The sequence below is a fragment of the Myotis brandtii genome, unplaced genomic scaffold (assembly GCF_000412655.1).
Source record: "Myotis brandtii unplaced genomic scaffold, ASM41265v1 scaffold59, whole genome shotgun sequence".
Lineage (NCBI taxonomy): Eukaryota > Metazoa > Chordata > Mammalia > Chiroptera > Vespertilionidae > Myotis > Myotis brandtii.
Genome location: NW_005370223.1, coordinates 5,321,590 through 5,340,525, shown reverse-complemented (window position 1 = coordinate 5,340,525; position 18,936 = coordinate 5,321,590). Strand labels below are relative to the sequence as shown.

At 40.8% G+C, this 18,936-nt stretch overlaps 1 protein-coding gene and 1 pseudogene across 4 annotated transcripts in view; one reads left to right on the top strand and one right to left on the bottom strand.

Annotated features, from left to right (window-relative positions):
- The window catches only part of GRHL2 (grainyhead-like transcription factor 2), a 124,463-nt gene that overhangs the window by 104,052 nt on the left and 1,475 nt on the right, over positions 1-18,936 (bottom strand). The window lies entirely within an intron of this gene.
- LOC106728315 lies at positions 3,471-3,850 on the top strand (annotated as a pseudogene).

Below are 18,936 nucleotides of genomic sequence, written 5' to 3'. Positions count from 1 at the left end.
ATATCAGATATTTACATTACGATTCATAACAGTAGCAACATTACAGTTATGAAGTAGCAACGAAAATAATTTTATGGTTGGGTCACAACATGAGGAACTGTATTTAAAGGGCCAGAAGGTTGAGAACCACTGTTCTAGAGGCTTCTATATGGCAGGTTGAACATATTATGGAAACCCCATTAAAATGATAGTTAAAGAGATCAAAAGACTGAGAGAGGAGGAAGAGGCCTCTATCAAACATATCAATTAAATAGGGGAGATGTAAATTAGAAGAGCAGCAGCTGCCTCAGCAGAGTGGAGTAGGATGAGGCTTAACTACACACAGAGGGATACATAAGAAGAAAGCCCCGAAGTACCATAGGATGTGAAAGTCTAAGGAATTGGAGGCATAAGAATCTTGGGGAGTGGCCGAAACCAGGATTGGTTAAAAGTACATAAAAGAATAAATACCCCCAGATCTCCTCCAGATCTCTTTTCCCACCTCAAACTACCAGGCACCTACATCCTAGCATGAATGGAAGGTTAAATCTCTGGTGATATGGAGCCCAAAAGGCAGGTGATTTGGAAGCACCAAGCACAGTAGAAGGAAAAGGCAGAGCCCCTGACTGGAAACAGAGGGATTGTAAGGAAGCTTCTACTCTGCGGCCATCCCTGGAGTGCGCCTTGCAGTCTCCGCAGCAGGAGGAAACCAACAAGGGCCCAGCTGCCTCTGAAGGCTGCAGCTGGGCCTCTCCCAGTCCGCCCCAGTCAGTGACTGAAGTCCTCTGAGGACACAAATTAAAAGCTTCCGGAGGCTCTGAAGAAGCTTCCTTAGGCTACTGGGCATGCGGGGAGGGGGGGCGAGGGGGTGTGCTTCCCCATAATCTCCCCCTCCTCTCTCCTGCACTCAGGGTCAGACTGGCCTCAGGGCCTGGGCCTCCTCTCCTTACCCACCCCCACCCCTCCACACAGGAACTCCCTTAATAAAATTCTTGCTTGTTTAATTCCATCTTAGTGACTGCTTCTTGGAAGATTTGAACTAACATATAATCTTATATATATTTTACCTAAACTAAGACAAAATCTCGTTTTTAAATACAGGTCTCAGTCCTAGGCACAGGAATCACTGCAAAATTCTATTCTACTGTGACACCAATTTTGCTAGTCAAATATCCATAAAGGCAGTGATGAGATGTCCTGTGGTGTCTGTGTGTGTGTTCGGGTGGGGTTTAAGGAAGTGAAGGTGAAGGTAGGAGAGGTAAAATCTGATGAAGAAATGTTGAGACAACATATCCACTGATACAAAGGAGATCTGAAAGGAACGATTTCCTGGAAAATATAAATGCTGAAACTTGGCCTCAAGTAGAAAGCCTGAATAGACAAAGGAAGTATGGAAGACATTGAAAGGTTAACCAAGGACCTTCACCAGGCCCTGGCAACCTTCAAGGAATAGATCATTCCAACACTGAATTATTTCAGAGACTAATAAGACATGGAAAGTTTCCCAACTCATTCTAATCAGTTAGCATAACATGGATATCAAAATACAACAAAGATAGCATTCACCCATTTAGACTTACAGACACACACACCCAGGAAACAAGAGACCAGCAACAATGACAGTATTTACAATAATAATATACCTATGATGACAATAATATGACAGCTAAAATTTATTGAGTGTTTACTATGTACCACGGACTATTCTAAAGGTTACATACCTCAACCCAATGTTGGGAGGCAAGATCTCTTACTATTAATCTGTTTTATAGTGGAGAACCGGAGGCACAGAGAGATTAAATAACTTAGCCCAGGTCACAGCACTAGTAAGCAGCAGGACTGAGATGAATATAGATATGAAATCTTCAAATAAGTTTTTATATCATAACACACGAGGCTTATCCCAGGAATACAAGACTGCTCAAAAAAGAATTATGAAATTTATTTACGGATATCACTACATTAAGAGAATAACCAAGAACCTACAGTACCATTATGCTTAACAATGAGACATTAAAACCCCTTTCTTTACAGACCTCCTCTGTCATCCCACTGTTGTACTTGACATCCTGAGCAATGTAATAAGAGAAAAATTTTAAAAATCTAAATACTGGAAAGGATAAAAAAAAATAATCATTATTTATAAATAACAATTATTTAACGGACAATTTGAGATTCAGTAAAAGAGGGGGGAAAGGAAGATGGATACATAGATAGGTATTAGACTAGAGCAGTGATTTTCAACCAGTATGCCACAAGAATTTTTAAACCATGCAATACCTGATTAGTCAGGAGCACTGCCTTCTTTTCCTTTAGATTGTCAAATAAAAAATGACAGCATCGCCCTAGCCGGTTTGATTCAATGGATAGAGCCTCAGCCTGCAGAACTAAGGGTCCCAGGTTCGATTCTGATCAAGGGCATGTACCTTGGTTGCAGACTCCTTTGGCCCTGGCCCTGGTCAGGGCTCGTGCAGGAGGCAACCAATCAATGTGTTTCTCTCACATTGATGTTTCTCTCTTTCTCTCCCTTCCTCTCTCTCTCAAAAATAATAAAAACCATATCCTTGGGTGAGAGTTTAAAAAAAGTATGATTTTTATGATAGTGAAAACTATGGCAACAACCTCTATGTAACAACCTAAGTGGTAAGTTGATGATAGTAATTCCTCAGCATAATGCTCTGCAGCCATTAAAATGTTTAGGGGGAAAAAAAACTTGTATTATAGAGTTAAATTGAAAAAAATATGCAATATGACCAGTTTAAAGATTGCCCTTCATTGGCATAGTGCTCTGTAGGTTTCATGGGGAAGGCCATTACCTGTACTTTGCACATGCTAGACTTCCTAATCAAACAACCCCTTACATTTACAGCGTTGAGAACATTTGTGTGTGTGTGTGTGTGTGTGTGTGTGTGTGTGTGTGTAAAGAAAGAGAGAGAGAAAGAGAGAGAGAGAGAGAGAGAGAGAGAGAGAGAGAATATATAACATGCATCACATGAAATCCTAATCAAAAAATGTATTTAAAATAACAAGTTCAACCTTCTACTGGAATTAAATATTTTTCTCCTTAATCAGTAGCCAAACTAAGTAAGCTGAATTTTCCTTCTCATGGCCTCACTCTTAGATCTGCAGGGAGAAAAAAAAAAATTATAGATCCAAAAGGTTAACCCTAAGAGGGAGATCGAAGAAAACAGCCTCGATATGTCATAGACCAGACAGCGAGTTCCTGATTAATGCAGCGGGCTCTCATGCCACCAACACTTAAAAAATGAACTCCTAATTGTCCCAGATGTTTTTCGTGTTGTATCTCAGATTAGAAAAGCACCCAATGACTTCCATAAATTGTCAGTTTCCACAGATGTTACCATGAACACTGTAAGAAACATGCAGAAGAGAGAGGACACACAGATGTTTTAACCCACAGCTCTAGAGAAGTTTTGTAATACAAAGTTTAATTACACTTCCGCAGCAGCCGCCATTGAGGAGCAACAGCCATGGCTCTGAGCTACCCCATGGCCAAGAGCTTAACAGGGGCCACAGGATGACCAAGATTGTGAGCACACACCGGCACAGCCATGCAGGCACCTCACCAAGCACACCAAGTTCAAGTTCGTGTGGGGCATGATCCCAGAGGTGTGTGGCTTTGCCCCAGTGAGTGGTCCCCTGGAGCTGTTCAAGGTCTCTAAGGACAAGAGGGCCCTGCAATTCATCAAGAAAAGGGTGGGGACACACATTTGTGCTGAGAGAGAGAGAGAGGATGAACAATGTCCTTGCGGCCATGAGGAAGGCAGCAGCCAAGGACTGAGTGCCGTCCCCTCTGTGTGTAATAAAACCTGTTCAGAAACTTGAGGAGGAGAGGGAATAAGTAGAGAATCCTAGAGATTTATCTTTGAAAAAAATGGCCCTGCTACTGAGATAAACAACCCAAGTGTTTCTTAACTGCTAATAATAGACCAAAATAAACAAATAAAGTGAATGGATGAAAGCCTGACCAAACCGGAGGAATAAAAAAAAATAGGGCAGGTCTTTTCAAATCAAAACAAAACAGAAAATTTGAAGACTCGCACTATTTTGTCTTATTTTGGACCTGCCTGCCCCCACTTTTCCCACAACTAATTACCTCAAGAATGAAAAGTAAAGGTGCATGTTTCTCTAAATTACATTTTTTTTTCCTAATTATATTGTTTAAGGTTCTCAGTCTCAGAAACTAGTAGTCTGTTTCATCTTTGTGGTCTCAGTGCCTGGCACGGTGCCCAGCTGTATGGCTGGCCTGGAGGCACTCGATAAATCACCGAGTGGAAGAGATGTGTGTGGTGACTGCTCCCTTGTTGTTGTTTGGGGGGATTCATCCTGAACTCGATACCATCAGTCAGCGTGGAGAAATGGGCTTCCTGAACTTGTGGGTTCTGATTAGGGAACCTGAGTGCAGACCTGGGTCGTTGCTTTCATTGGCAAAGGATGGGGGCTCTGCATTAGGGACTGTCCCCCAACCCAATGACTTCTACTGGGAGAACAGATCGTGGCTGGACCTTCTGCTAATAAACTCTTTTTACTGATCCTGAACTCTCTAAAAAACCCTCAAAAGAGCTTTTAAGATATCAAAATACTATACATATTAAAAACAAACATAAAGCTCTCTTGAGATAGAAAATATAATTTGAATTAATGGAAAGAAATGCAATTCGGCCCTAGCTGGGTGGCTCAGTTGATTAGAGCATCATCCAGAAGTGCCAAGGTTGTGGGTTCGATCTCGGGTCAGGGCACATACAGGAATCAACCAATGAATGCGTAAATGGGTGAAACAATGAATCTCTCTCTCTCTCTTTCTTCCCCTCCTCTCTCTCTCAAATCAATTTTTTTAAATCTTAAAAAAAGAGAAAGAAGTGCAATTCAAAACAAGTTACCATTTTTACCCTACCAAATTGGCAAACTAAAAAAAGGATAATATGCATTGTTGAAGAAAAAACATGGATTCCTTCTCCCACAGATACACTGTTGGTGGGATGTTAATGAGAAGGTATCTGGGTGGCAATTTGGAAATATGAACAAATGTTTTTCAAAAGAGCACACATTTAGATCAGGAATGTCTATTCAATGAAGTCAATTTCAAGGAAATAACTAAAAAAGTGTGTGAAGATTTGGCCATGAGAATAATTTTTCAAATGTTGATTCTAACGGTAAAAAAAAAAAAGAGAGAGAGAGAGAAAATCTAAATGTACAACAACAGGGACTGGTTAAACTGATTTGAACATTTCCATTCAATGTAAAACTATAGGGCCATTAAAAATATTTATCAACATGAAAAGCAGTGATCAAGATTGATTTAAAAATAAGTTACTAAACATTATATAAATTACTATCTTATCTCTGTATACATTTGTATGTAATTGCATAGAAGAGAGTAAAAATATAGATGTCAAAGTGTTAGCATTGTTACCAGTGTTAACATCTCTGAATGGTAGTTTTAGAGAAACTATATTTCCTAATGTGTTTTCAATTAAGTCTGAATTAATTATCTTTCAATGGGTCTTTTAAATAACCTTAAAAATAAGGCTAAAATAAAGGAAAATGTTTTAATGAGTTAAGTCCATAAAGGTTAATCTCAAACTTTCCACATTTGAAAACAATGAAAGTACTTACACACACAAGAGGAATATATTTGATATTTAAAAAAATGTAAAGCTCTAAATATTTTCTTAATCATGAAATCACATGATAAACAAGAAGTTAGGAGCATGATAGCCAGAATTTTGGCACAAGGATTAATAATTGTAGGTGTGTAAAGAGCTCTCACAAATCAATCATAAAAATATCAGCATTCCAATTTTCTTAAGTTTGAGTGAAAAATAAGAACAGGCCACAGCTATCCCACGTGGTGCGTTTGTACAGATGTTCGAAGGTGCCCTTTTCCCTGGGCAGAGGCCAGAGGGAGCAGAGCTGGAGCCCAGCCCCAAGGTCCCTTCGCCCAGGACACAGGGACACAGCCATAGGTAGTAGCTCAGGCCAGAGCAAGTTCTTCAATAAAAAGAAATATAAACGGCCAATAAATATCAGGGAAAATCCCTGACCTCATTAATTATCAAGCTGCAAAATAAAACAAAATATAGACGTTTGCCTTTCAAATTGACAAAAGAAAAAATTATAACTGTCATTTACTGGTGACACAGTATGAGAAAGACACTCCCAAACACTATTTGGAGAAAACATCAAGTTTTACAATCTTTCTAGAAATCATTTTCAAGTTTTGAATCAAGAACCTAAAAATACTTGTGTTTTATTCTTGTACTTCCAGAAACCTATTCTAAAGTAATAACCAGAGATACAAAAATTTATGCACACATTGAGAACCTTAAACAATTAGGAAAAAGACACATAATTTATAATAAAGAAAAAGCAAAACAACCTAAATATAAAAAGTAGAAGATGGTAGATATTATCATTAAATGCTATGTAGAAGAATACTGGTCAGTAAAATGATAATAATGTAACATTAAATGGAAAATGCAGAATGACATGAATAACGTAAAAAATGGGGGGATCATAATTTGTATACTCCTTTATAACCACATTGACATTTATGTACACATTAGAAACTGTATGAGAACATATCAATGTTAGGGTCCTGGAATTATGAGTGGTTTTTCTTCTACATGCTTTTCTCCAGTTTTCATTTTTACCTCAAGCGCATATATATTTTCTTCGAAATTAGAAAAAAGCCTCCCCTAGATATGGCGCTTAAAAAGGAAAACATGCAAATGTAAAACTGTGTGACAAAACAGTCACAATAGAAGTCAGCCTGCTCTGTCGCACTGAAAGCAGTGAGGATTCAGAAATGCTTCAACACAGCGATGTTACCACATAATCCATCGACACAATAAAAATCTCAGAATCATAAAAACATTGTCAATTTCTTCCATATTCCAGGAATAGTTGGTACAACAACAAAATCTGGTTAGTCCTGAAAGCTCTGAATAATACATTCAACTTGGTTTTGGCCATGCTGCGTGGGTATGTTGCAGGAGAAAACTCAGCAACTTGTAATTAAATGTTTCCGGGGCACCGAGCACATGGGTATTTCATTGTTTAGGGAGGATCAGGAAGACAGAAGCAGGTGGGTCTTTTAAATGAGGAAAGAGAAGAGAATGAGGAAAGGAAAGAGAAGCCACGCTATCATGGCTACCCCAGTTCATTGCAACTTCAGGAAACTAAAAGAGATCAGTGAATTGTGTGCCAAAATTTGAGAGCACATTTGTGGTTTTTGTGTGGCTGAATAGAACACAAACCACAGTTGTTGGGTTGTTTACTAAAACTGACGGTACACACACGATAAAAAGACAAAACACAGCCCTTCCCTCATCTTCTTCCACCAGCCCTATCACGATCTGTGCCTTTATTTTTACTTCGAACATCCAAAGAAGATAATGGTTTTTGAAAATGTGAGCTACAGCATTTGTGACCTGGTGAATTCCTGCCCAGTGAGAATTAAAGTGTGCAGGAAGGGGTGCCAGGTGAGTGTGAAAGAGAGAGGGGCAAATGCCAATTTCACTTTTGAGTCCACAACCAAAAGGCAGACCTTAATGCTTCTCTGTTTCACAAACTGTATTAACTCCCGCAGCCAAACACTGCTCTGGCTTTGCTCACATTGACAAAGTTCATTTCCATTTCTTTTGAAACCTCCCTTTTTTAATTTTCTTTTTCCTGACATGATTTGGCAACGTCAGGATCCCGTGAGGCCATTTTCTCCCTCCAAGTCACATCGTGTACTTTTTGTTCCCTGCTGTGGATGCTCCTTGGATGTGTTGATAAGCAAATCATTTCACATTTGCGACAAAGCCTCCATTAAAGACTGCCTGCAGGACATGCAGTGATGCAATCTCCTCCAGCTTAACTAACAGACTCCAGCCCGAGTCTGGCATGATCTATGTACCAGCTTGTAGCAGCAGGTTGATGAGTCACACACTTGGCCCTCCGGGGGAAAAAGCAAGCCTACACTATGGAAAAAATAAATTGTTAAAAAAATAATAATAATAAAAACTCACCTTTGCCTACAACTACTTTTTGTTTTTATAGAAAGTCATATTCCAGGCTCTCCCTATGCCTCCGAAAGAGTAAACACCACACGTAAAGAGTAAACCCACCACCGAGTCTCTCCCAGGAACATTGAGGTGGTATCTGGAAGGTAACCCCCCTGTAGAGAATCTTCTCCAAGGGTCGCTAGGCAGCCACCTGGAGCCTCCTGGGGAGAAGAAACGGGGTTTCTCTCCTTAGTCATGCCTCGGCTTCGAGTTCTACAAAGGTGGGACACTACCACACCTGTTTTGTGCTATACTGAAAAACAGTTGGGTTGGATAATTGGGCAAATCCAGAAAGACAAGGTTGTTGAGATACAAACCAAACTAATCTGCAGGTGCGTGAGGCATAGTGCAGAAGGCACCGCAAATTGAGGTGCAGGTGCCATGGCCGGGTCAGGAGGGAGGCAGGCAGGGACCACTGCAGGCACCAGGCCCATCCCACCCAAAGCCAGCAGGCAGGCTCTCCCACTTTATTTAGGGTATGTGTGTGTTATTTTTAAATGTCTCCAGGGCAGAATGACTACTTTAAGTAACAACCTTTAGCCCTAGCCGGTTTGGCTCGATGGATAAGAGTGCTGGCCCACGGACTGAAAGGTCCCAGGTTCAATGCCGGTCAAGGGCACATACCTCAGTTGCAGGCTTGACCCCTGGCCCTGGTGGAGTGCATGCAGGAGGCAACTAATTGATGTGTCTCTCTCACATCAATGTTTCTCTCTCTGTGTCTCTCCCTTCCCTTCCGCCATGTCTTAAAATTAATGAAAAAATATCTTCGGGTGAGGATTAACCAAAAAACAAACAAACAAACAAAAAAACCTTTACATTTTTCTCCTTAGTTACAAAAGCAGTGCAAGTTCACTTCAGCAAACTAGAAAAATATAGAGGCACAGATAAGAGACAAAAGCACCTATAATTTCTCTATGAAGAGCAAACTACTTTTAACCTATTGTGGTTTTATTCTTCATGTTTAATGCCTATAAGCATTCTAATAAATGTCATAAACCTTTCCTCCTGTCATTTTTCTATAATCCTTTCTAATAAGCTGGGCACTTGTTGTTTTACTGATTTTTCACTATCAAAAATAATGCTACAATTAATAGCCTTGATTAATAGATAAATCCCTAAAACTGGAATTCAGGTGTCAACAGGTTGGCCCATTTCAAGCAGTTTTGCCAAACTGCTTTCCACAAAGTTTGTAATAATTTATGATCCTCCTAGAAATGTATTTTCTCCAAATCCAGTTTTGTTAATCGTGGCCAATTTGAGAGGGAAACTTGAAACTTCCCTGCTCTATAATCTGCATTTCCTGGATTATTAATAAAGCTGAATATTCTTTCATATGTTTATTAACCACTTTTATAGCTCTTATGAATTATCTACATGTATTATTTAACCATATGTCTATTGAGGCATTTGTCCTTTTTAATGTTTTCAAAATGTGTGAGACATACATATTTTCACCAAGACTACAAAGCAGAGAAAAAATCATGGTTTGCAGAGGAAGCATAAATATACTTAAGAGGTCTTGTAACCTATCAGAAGTCCTTCAAAAGGAGATCTTCTCAGGGGCTCCAGCCTCTTTTGTCCTGGAACTGCAGAGAAAATCAAATTCAGAAACTTTCAAATCCTACACACAATACGGTACCAGAGAAGATTTTATTCCTGACCTAAATAAATGGCTACTGTGTGCTCTGACGTGAAATAATATATCACTGTGTAACTGAAGTGACACTGCAGATGCTACTCTTATCTTTATATCATTTAACACCTTCTCTGAACACTTACTAAACTACTGGCTTGGCACTATTGTCTGGCCGTGGGTGTCGCTAAATTAGGTCTTATTAAGAGGAGGAGAAGGAGAAGAAAAGTGGGAAGGGAGGAGGAGTAGAGGAGGAGGGGGACAAGGAGGAGCAAGGGGAGAGGAAAGGGAGGAGGAGGGGTTGAAGGGGGTGAGAGAAGCCAAGTTGTCCGTTTGCCTAAGGTTCGGGCTTACTAAATGTCATTCCCTGTCCCATCCGTTCTGCTATCGCCTCACTCTCACTGCAGGAGCCTGCCTAGCATGGGCTTCCTGGACTCTCGCCAGGAGAGTTCTCGGAGTACCTGCCAGGCCTTTCTATGTGCTTTGCTTTTGTGCCCTTTATCTACCAACCCAGTGAGGCTGTGCAGGGATCCTCTGCGACAAGTAAAACCTTGATTTCACCACCTCGCTGTCCTTCTGAAATCCATGTGGCCTCTGAAATCTTCCCACTGCCAGAAGCCTGTTTGTCATCTTCGTCAGACCCCCTTTTATTTTGGTAAAGGGGCGTGGGGGCATGTGGGCAGAAGCAGGCCCCACTGTGCCCTGTGCTCTCCCACCTTGCTAACATCCGCCCCTCTCTGTGAGCCCTCAGCCCCCCTGCCCATGCCCACTGCCCCCGGCCCAGACCCCTCTGGAGGGAGAACAGGAATCATCGAAGGTTGGAGCAGGTGATTCCCCTCAGAGATCATTGAGTTCGACTTCATTTTACAGGTGAAAAATAATGAAAGAAGACTCCTCTGATCTTATTGGCAATACAGGTAAGAGGCAAAAGCTACCTGTGTTGCTTGCTTGTTTGAAAAGTTAGACCCAAGAAGTACAGAAATTATTTTATGGGCTCACTTAACTGAGGACTAAAAACACCGATTTGGGGTGAGCACGGGAAGGAAAGTCCACACTAACTCACATTAATCTGATCAGAATCTTAAACGGGTATTTCATACCCTCATGTTCATATTTTAAGGAGGAAATAGGCAATGTGTCCCCTGTTTTCAATCTCCCTACAAAAAAGAAAACAGCATATTTTTTTCTAATTGGTCAGAACTTCAGATTTTCAACTCATCCTTACAACCCCAACATGCAACACAGAAGAAAGAATGTCAGGCACTCTTCTCAAGTCAAACATTTCCCTCTAATTCCGACGCTTGGTTACTCACATGCCCGCCCTCTGGGACCTCCTAGATCTAGGGTTCTAGGCTTCAAGTTAGAAGCAGTTCCCCAGGAGGACACACAGCCACATGCCTCCCGACCCACCCTAGAAGCCAGCCTGAGCACGGTGGCTCTCCTACTGCGGAAGCGCGGGCCACTCACCAGCGGCTAAGCCATTTCTTCCTGCTCCCTCTCCTCCTCTCCTTTCTCCAGTCTTCCCTTCCCTTCCACCTTCCCCTTTTCTAAAACCCCAATCTAAAGTCAGGGGCCTTGAAAAACAAAAGACCCTGGCCCTGGGGGACTAGTTGTGCTTGTACATTCAGCGCTCATATGAAAGGCGGGCACCAAATTAGTAAGAAGCAACAAGAGAACCTTGCTTTCCTTCTCTGCTCTGAGGGCGTCTGCATTCACACTGGTAAAGGAAGCATTTCCTTAGAAGTGAAAGTGAAGTCAGCTCACTTGAAAAGTGCTCCCCACAAAGTTCACTGCCATGTTCATTATAAAGTAAAATAAGTGATTGCTTTCCGGACCCCCTCCCCCCACCCATTCAAATGCACAGTCTCCATAACACGATTTACTGTCAAAATGTACACTGAAATCCCCTGAAATGAACCAGCTTTTCTAGTATTTTCCGTAGAACTCCAAAAATGTGTACTTGGTTGGTATTGTGTATGACACATCAAAATATACTGTTTTTAGAAATATGGCTCTAATCCTGTTAGTCACCAAAACACTTCTTAACCCTCTTACCAATAAAATGGAGGGGGAGAGGGGAAATAGATCCCCAGAGATACTTTCTTGCTTCTATCCCATTTAACCCGTTATAGTTCAGTCCTTCTTACCATTAGCCATTAAGTGACTTACATTAGAAAATGTAATTTCCTGGTAATGGATGGATGGATGATGGATAGATGGATAGACAGATAACTCGACCGATCTACCTGAACCAAGGAGCTGGGACATCTCTAAAGCAGTGATTTTCGATCTTTTCCATCTCATGGCACACAAGCTAATTACTAAAATTCTGCAGCCCACCAAAAAATATATTTTTGCCAATTTGGCCAAAACAAATAGGTATCATTTTGATTCATTCATACCAGACAGCTATTGTGTTGGCTGTAGTCATTTTTTTATTTGACAATCTAAGGCAGTGATGGCGAACCTCTGACACGCGTGTCAGAGGTGACACGCGAACTCATTTTTTTGGTTGATTTTTCTTTGTTAAATGGCATTTAAATATATAAAATAAATATCAAAAATATAAGTCTTTTTTATACTATGGTTGCAAATATAAAAAAATTTCTATATGTGACATGGCACCAGAGTTAAGTTAGGGTTTTTCAAAATGCTGACACGCCGAACTCAAAAGGTTCGCCATCACTGATCTAAGGGAAAGAAGGTCAGTGCCCCCCTGACTTAAATAGCCATGTACTGCATGTTTTAAAATTTTTAGTGGCAAACTGGTTGAAAATCCCTACTCTAAAGGCAGGGCAGGTGTAGTGTAGGGTGAATCCGAATCCTGGGTGCTTAAATATGAAGAGTTGTGAAGCTGTCTGAGGGGACTCCCAGGTACAAGCTGTCATTACTAAGCAACCCATTAGTCCTCCTGAGCCAAAGCAAAAATTCCTATTCAGCCTGTTGCTGCTCGCTAAGGAATTTTTCCTGGACATGTTTGCCAAACCAATCACTACTCTATCGCAGCTTAGACCTAGTTTTTAATAATTAAGCAGGAATCCTTGAATATCTTTTGAAAGGGAAAAGAGTGCCCACACCCCAAAGTGAGTGCCAAGTATCATGAGTGAGAGCTGTAATTGATTTAGGATGAGGCTTTCCTTAAATTAAGAAGAACTTAAACATTTTCCAAGGTTAAACTTAGTTGACATAAGTTAGATGGGGCAACATCATCTGCTGCCATCATCTTCATTCTTGGCTCGGGTAACAAGGACAGGTTGCTGATCATGTAAATGCTGAGGTCACTGACCAACCACCTAACATCGGATTCACATTGACCTCTATGCATAGAAGCTGTGCATGTGTCGATCCCCACTAAGTAATACAGGAGGGAAGTCAGGAAAGTGTCATCAGCAAACAGACAAAAGAAAGGAAGGAAAGGAGGAAGACAATGTTGGTTCAAACTAGGAAGGAAGAGATTGAAAATACTATTTAACAAAATTGTTCATTTTTCAACCAGATGTATGCCTAGCTATAGAGGAACCGAAGCATTTGCTTGAATTATCTAAGGCTTTCTAAAAAGATTTAATAACCTAACATCAAAATAATAATTTTGTTTAAATTATCTATAGATTTCAAACAAATACTTATCGGGTATCGTTGTTGTTTAAATGTTTCTACGTATGTCTGACCTACCTGGCTACTTGTTTCAATTCTCCTTTTGACTCTGGGGAGTCTAGTAGAAATTGTTAGATATGGCTCCTCAGGGGCTGCTCTAGCACTTATTCTTAATCCTCCTTAAGTCACATGGCACAGGGCCCATTGGAGTGGCCTGATCTCCAGTCAGTTTCAAAGAGGACCTAATTATAGACCAACAGAAGGCCTCCTACCATCTTATCAGGGCAATACTTAAAGCTACCATTAGCTCTAGAAATGAAACTGCAACCAACATCCCATGAAATCATTTCACCAGGGACCAACATCAGATCAGACATTGTTATCTTTGTCTTTGTATTATAAAGTAGAATCTAAATTCAATGAAAGGATTGTCCTGGCCTTCTAACTCCATTCCAGCTCCCTGGTGAGTGGGATCCAGCCTAAAATCTGAGTTTAGCTATGTGTCTAGCAGAGGCCCACCTGGGTGACATCACTCCAAATCAAGTCTTTAGCAGCTCTGGAAATACTGACCTATCAAGGTGACCCCATGCTTCCAGAAGGGGCAGTTCAGCAAGCAATGAAAGAAAATGACATTGAGAGGAGGCCTAAGAATTCATAAACCCAAGTTATTTTATCAGAAGCCACTCATCCAGAAGCATCATAATAAATCTATAATAATAAAAGCATAATATGCTAATTAGACCTTCCAGACAAAGCCAGGGCTGCGAGGGAAGCCCAGGTCCTGGGTGCTGGAGGGAAGCCGGAGGAAGGAAGGCCTACTCTTGCATGAATTTCCTGCATCGAGCCTCTAGTATAAAATAAAGCCACAAGTTTTGTTTCACTTACACACCAATATACACTTGAGAAATTGCATATAAATTGAATATATTATGTGAAGTAATGTTAAGTACTCACGTAAAGCATTATTTGGCTAACTACCCCAATCATAAAAGTACCAGGACATTGTTTAAATGCAGATGCCCTGTTCCCTCTCTGGAGAATCTGATTCCACAGTTTTGGGGTAGGGCCTCGGTACTTGTAGTTTTACCAAGTGCCTCCGGTGATATTTTTGTAACGAGATGAATTTGGGAAGCAGTCATTTAAATTATTCCTATGGAGATTTCTATTATTGAGCACATACGTAATTGTCTTCAATTTTTAAAAACTCATCCAGATTTTCATGTTGTTCTCTAGCATTTTCGTATTTTTCAGATCGGTTGACTGCCTGTATATTAGTTTACTGAAGATGAGAAACTAACCAAAGCACACTGTTTGCAAAGTCTCAGTTTCAAACAATGGGCAAGCCTGTGTTTTCTGATAGATACAAGTTGGCAGAAGTTGACTGTGGTCAAGAGGAAGGCATGAAAGGCAGACCTTATTTTTGTTGGAGGCGAATGTTAAAGGATTAAGATAGTCCCGGAAGAGTGATAAGTTAAACTAAGAGTTTTAGGGAAGCAGGGTTGTCAGAGCAAACACCATCTGTACTTGGTCCCTCTTCTCCAGTTCTGATTCCCAGGGGTCTTCTGGAATGGGTTCATTTATTCGTCTCTAAATTAAGGAGCGTGCGGAATTTAATCTATTGAAAGGAAGAGAACACTAGACCCTAACCATTAAATTGAGGAAACTCTGGGAAACACAAAACTGACGTTATTAGCCGATTATTTACTTCTTGACTGCCAGGACCATTTATAAATATAATTTTTTCCTCCTTTTCACTAGCAAGTAGAGAATTGATTGTGTTAGTTTACCTCTCTGCTTCACCCACACTGGGCCCCTTCCTGACGCTAGAACTTGCTATGCACTCTCCCAGCTCAGGGCCTGTGCACTTGCTCTTCCATCTGCCTCTACAAAACACTCGTATCCCAGGTATCTTCAGTGCTTCGTCCCTCAATTCCTTCAGGTCTCTGCTCAAAGGTCATCTCATCAGAGACGCCATCCCTGACCACTTTCTATAAAACAGACCCCTATTATGATCAATTCCTCTAACCTGCTTTGCTTCCCTTCCTAGCACTTATCACCATCTAAGTCAGCGGTTATCAACCTGTGGGTCGCTACCCCTTTGGCGGTTGAACGACCCTTTCACAGGGGTTGCCTAACACCATCCTGCATATCAGATATTTACATTATGATTCATAACAGTAGCAACATTACAGTTATGAAGTAGCAACCAAAATAATCTTATGGTTGGGTCACATGAGGAACTGTATTTAAAGGGCCAGAAGATTGAGAACCACTGATCTAAGTTATTATGTACTTCTTGATTGATTTACCGTTTGTTTTCCCAAACTAGGAATGCAAGCAGCACCAGGGTAGGGACTTTGTTCTATTCAATAGTGAATCTCAATGTTAGGATCAAAGCCTGGTATATAGTGCCACTTAAGACATATTGGTTGAATGAATGAGTGTGTATTCTTAGTGGCTTAAGAAAAGATCTGACTAATTCTTAATATTTGTGATCTTAAAAGACATTTTATATAACCAAGTGGAAACAAACATATGCATTTATAAAACTAAAGAGTAAAAGTTTAATTTCAGAGTTTCACCCCATTATTTAAGAGGTTATTCACATGAGATGTTTTCTGTTAGGCGTTTTCTGTTTCCTTTCTAGAATAATGGCCAGACACCTTAAGAAAAAGCACACAAAATGACTAAAAGTAATTGTCCTTGACAAAAGTAGGGTGGGTAAAGAGAAGGGGGATTGATATACCATGACCTGATAAATATACTAGTGTACTTTCTTTTAGTAACTTACCAGGTATTGCCTTATTTAAAATTATGCCTGTTGAGTTCAACATCACTAATCATTGGGAAAATGCAACTTAAAACCACAATGAGATATCACCTCACACCTGTCAGAATAGCTATCACTAATAAATCAACAAACAACAAGTGTTGGTAAGGGTGTGGAGAAAAGGGAATTCCTGCACTGTTGGTGGGATTGTAAATTGGTGCATCCACTATGGAAAAGAATACGGAGGTTCCCCCAAAAAATTAAAAATAGAACTACCACATGACCCTGCAATTCCACTTCTGGTCCTTTATCCAAAGAAATCCAAAACACTAATTTGAAAAGACATATACACTTCCTATGTTTTTTTTGCAATGAAATATTATTCAGCCACAAAAAAAAGAAGGAAATCTTGCCATGTACAACAACATGGATGGACCTAGAGGGAATTATGCTAAGTAAAATAAGTCAGACAGAGAAAGACAAATACCAAACAATTTCACTTATATGTGGAATCTACAAAACAAAATAAACAAACAAAACAGAAACAGACTCATAGATACAGAGAACAAACAGATGGGAGGGAGTTTGGGGGATGGGTGAAAAAGGGCAAGGGATTAAGATGTGCAAATTGCCAGTTATAAAAATAGTCATGGGGATATAAAGTAGAGCATGGAGAATATAGTCAGTAATATTGTAATAAGTATGTATGGTGTCAGGTGAGTACTAGACTTACTGGGGTGATCACTTTGTAAGTTACATATATATCTGATTGCTATGTTGTACACCTGAAACTAAAATAATATTGTATGTCAACTATAATTAAAAAGTCAAAAAAAAAATTTTAAATTACGTTTGTCCATGTCTCACTTTCCACTGTATAAGCTTCTTATGTATATGGCCCATCTTACACATCTTTTTATTCTCCTATAATTTCTATCTGAATGTGTTGCAAATAGTAGATAATCAGAAAACACATTTATGTAATGAAAAATACCTATAGGTATCAAATTTTATATATATATATATACATATATATATATATATGCACACACACACACACATACTCTCTGAATATATATCTTATATATGGTAGTAAAATAAGTTTCTAAATTATCATTGCCTTGCTAGACCACACTTGCTTGTTGACAAAAGTGATAAATCTTCATAAAATTTAAGAAAGGGGAACAGAGAATTTTGAAATATGTCCCAAGACAAACTGTGCTAAAAAGACTTTGCTTTAATTAGCGACAGCTTCATTGCAGGACATGAAAAGCAGGACCTTTCCATCTGAAAAGCCCACAACTGTAAAAAAAAAATTTTTTTAAATGATGCAACTACTTCAGCCTAGACGTGCCAACTGAAATGATCTTCGTACGCTATCCAAAAAATTACCTATACTCTGATAGGTTTATGGGAAAATACCCTGTGTGTACTCCCTTAGGTTACTTTCAGAAAAGACAGACAGGCCTCCTAGGCAGATGTACCAGGAAGCTGACAAAGAGCAAGCTTCCAACCCTCCCTTGCCAGGAGGAAGACCCAGCAACAGCTCAAGGATTCTTCTCCTTAAGAGTCCACACCCCACCCCGCCTGACATCCACAACTGCATACGCTTCAGGTACATAAAACCTGGACCCATGCCTGCCAGTCCTCCATTAGATTATGAATATTAAGAAAACTAGGCTAATCGTTTGCAAAAAGGATCCAAAATTCATTTACTAATTTCCAGCATCTCTCTCAATAGCCCAAGCAGAGTGAGAGGCACGTGGGGGTCTAAAGGCGCTTCTCTTTGCAGCATCCAGTTGCGATTTTGTTTTTCCCACCCAGGATGCAAAGTTAACTCTTGGAAACCATAAATAGGTAAAAGATAAATAGATTTTCATTAAATGTGTACATATGTAATCCTAGGTAGTTATTACTCATAAAAATCAAGTAACGCACGGTAGGGAAACCAGACCGCTAGCGTTTAGAACCTAATTTCAATACTAACTAAAGTGTCCTTCGTGGTGCTAAGCGTAACAGGTGACAATAAATCCCACCCGTCTTCATTCCTAAGTCGTCCCAGTGGTGTTGTATCACAAAACTAAGCGGTGCAACCAGAAGTTAATTGTGTGATTTAATCAAGGAATTACAATAAATCGTATCCGGTATTCCCTAGATTAGGAACCATTTTTGACACGAAGATCAAACCAAACCAAAAACCCTGCTGTCATCTCGGCTTTTGGCTACTGACGTTCTCAAAATCGAGTACGTAGTGATTTCTTAAAAGCCACAGAGAGAATTTGGGGTGAACGGGAGGGTATCCATACAATCATAGCCCTTCCTATCCCCACCCCTCCGTGTAGGACGCACTAAACTTTTCGTTGGTAGATAAAATGGTACTAATACCTGGTAAATTTTTTAAAGTGTGGCAGCATGTGTTATTAGCTGAGCTTACTCTACCAATGGCTTTGCTTTGAAATGCTCTCCCCCCCCCCCTCTCCACCAAAGGCGTCCGGACGTGGGGGCGCGAGTGGGGGACAGACAAGTTGCAGGCGACCCATTCCCTCTGCCCCCTCCGAGTCCCTCCATCTGGGAATGGTCCCCGGCCGCTTCTCCAAGGAGAGGCGCCGGCGGCCCGCGGCCTGCCCTTCCCTGGAGGAGACAGCCTTCGTCAGGTTTCCTTGGGGGAACCGGGCCATCGGGATAAAGCCACGATGGGAAGCAAAAAGGTGGCCACTGCGCACTTGCACTAAGATGCAGCCGGTGCCCAGCCCTGGACGGGCCCCAGCGGAGGGGGAAGGGAGCGTCGCCACCGAATCCCAAGAAAGGCCGCGGGACCCACCTCCGGCTCCCTCCCGCTCCCGCCCTCGGCCCCACCCCCCCTTCCAGCACAAAGCCGCCCCGAAGGC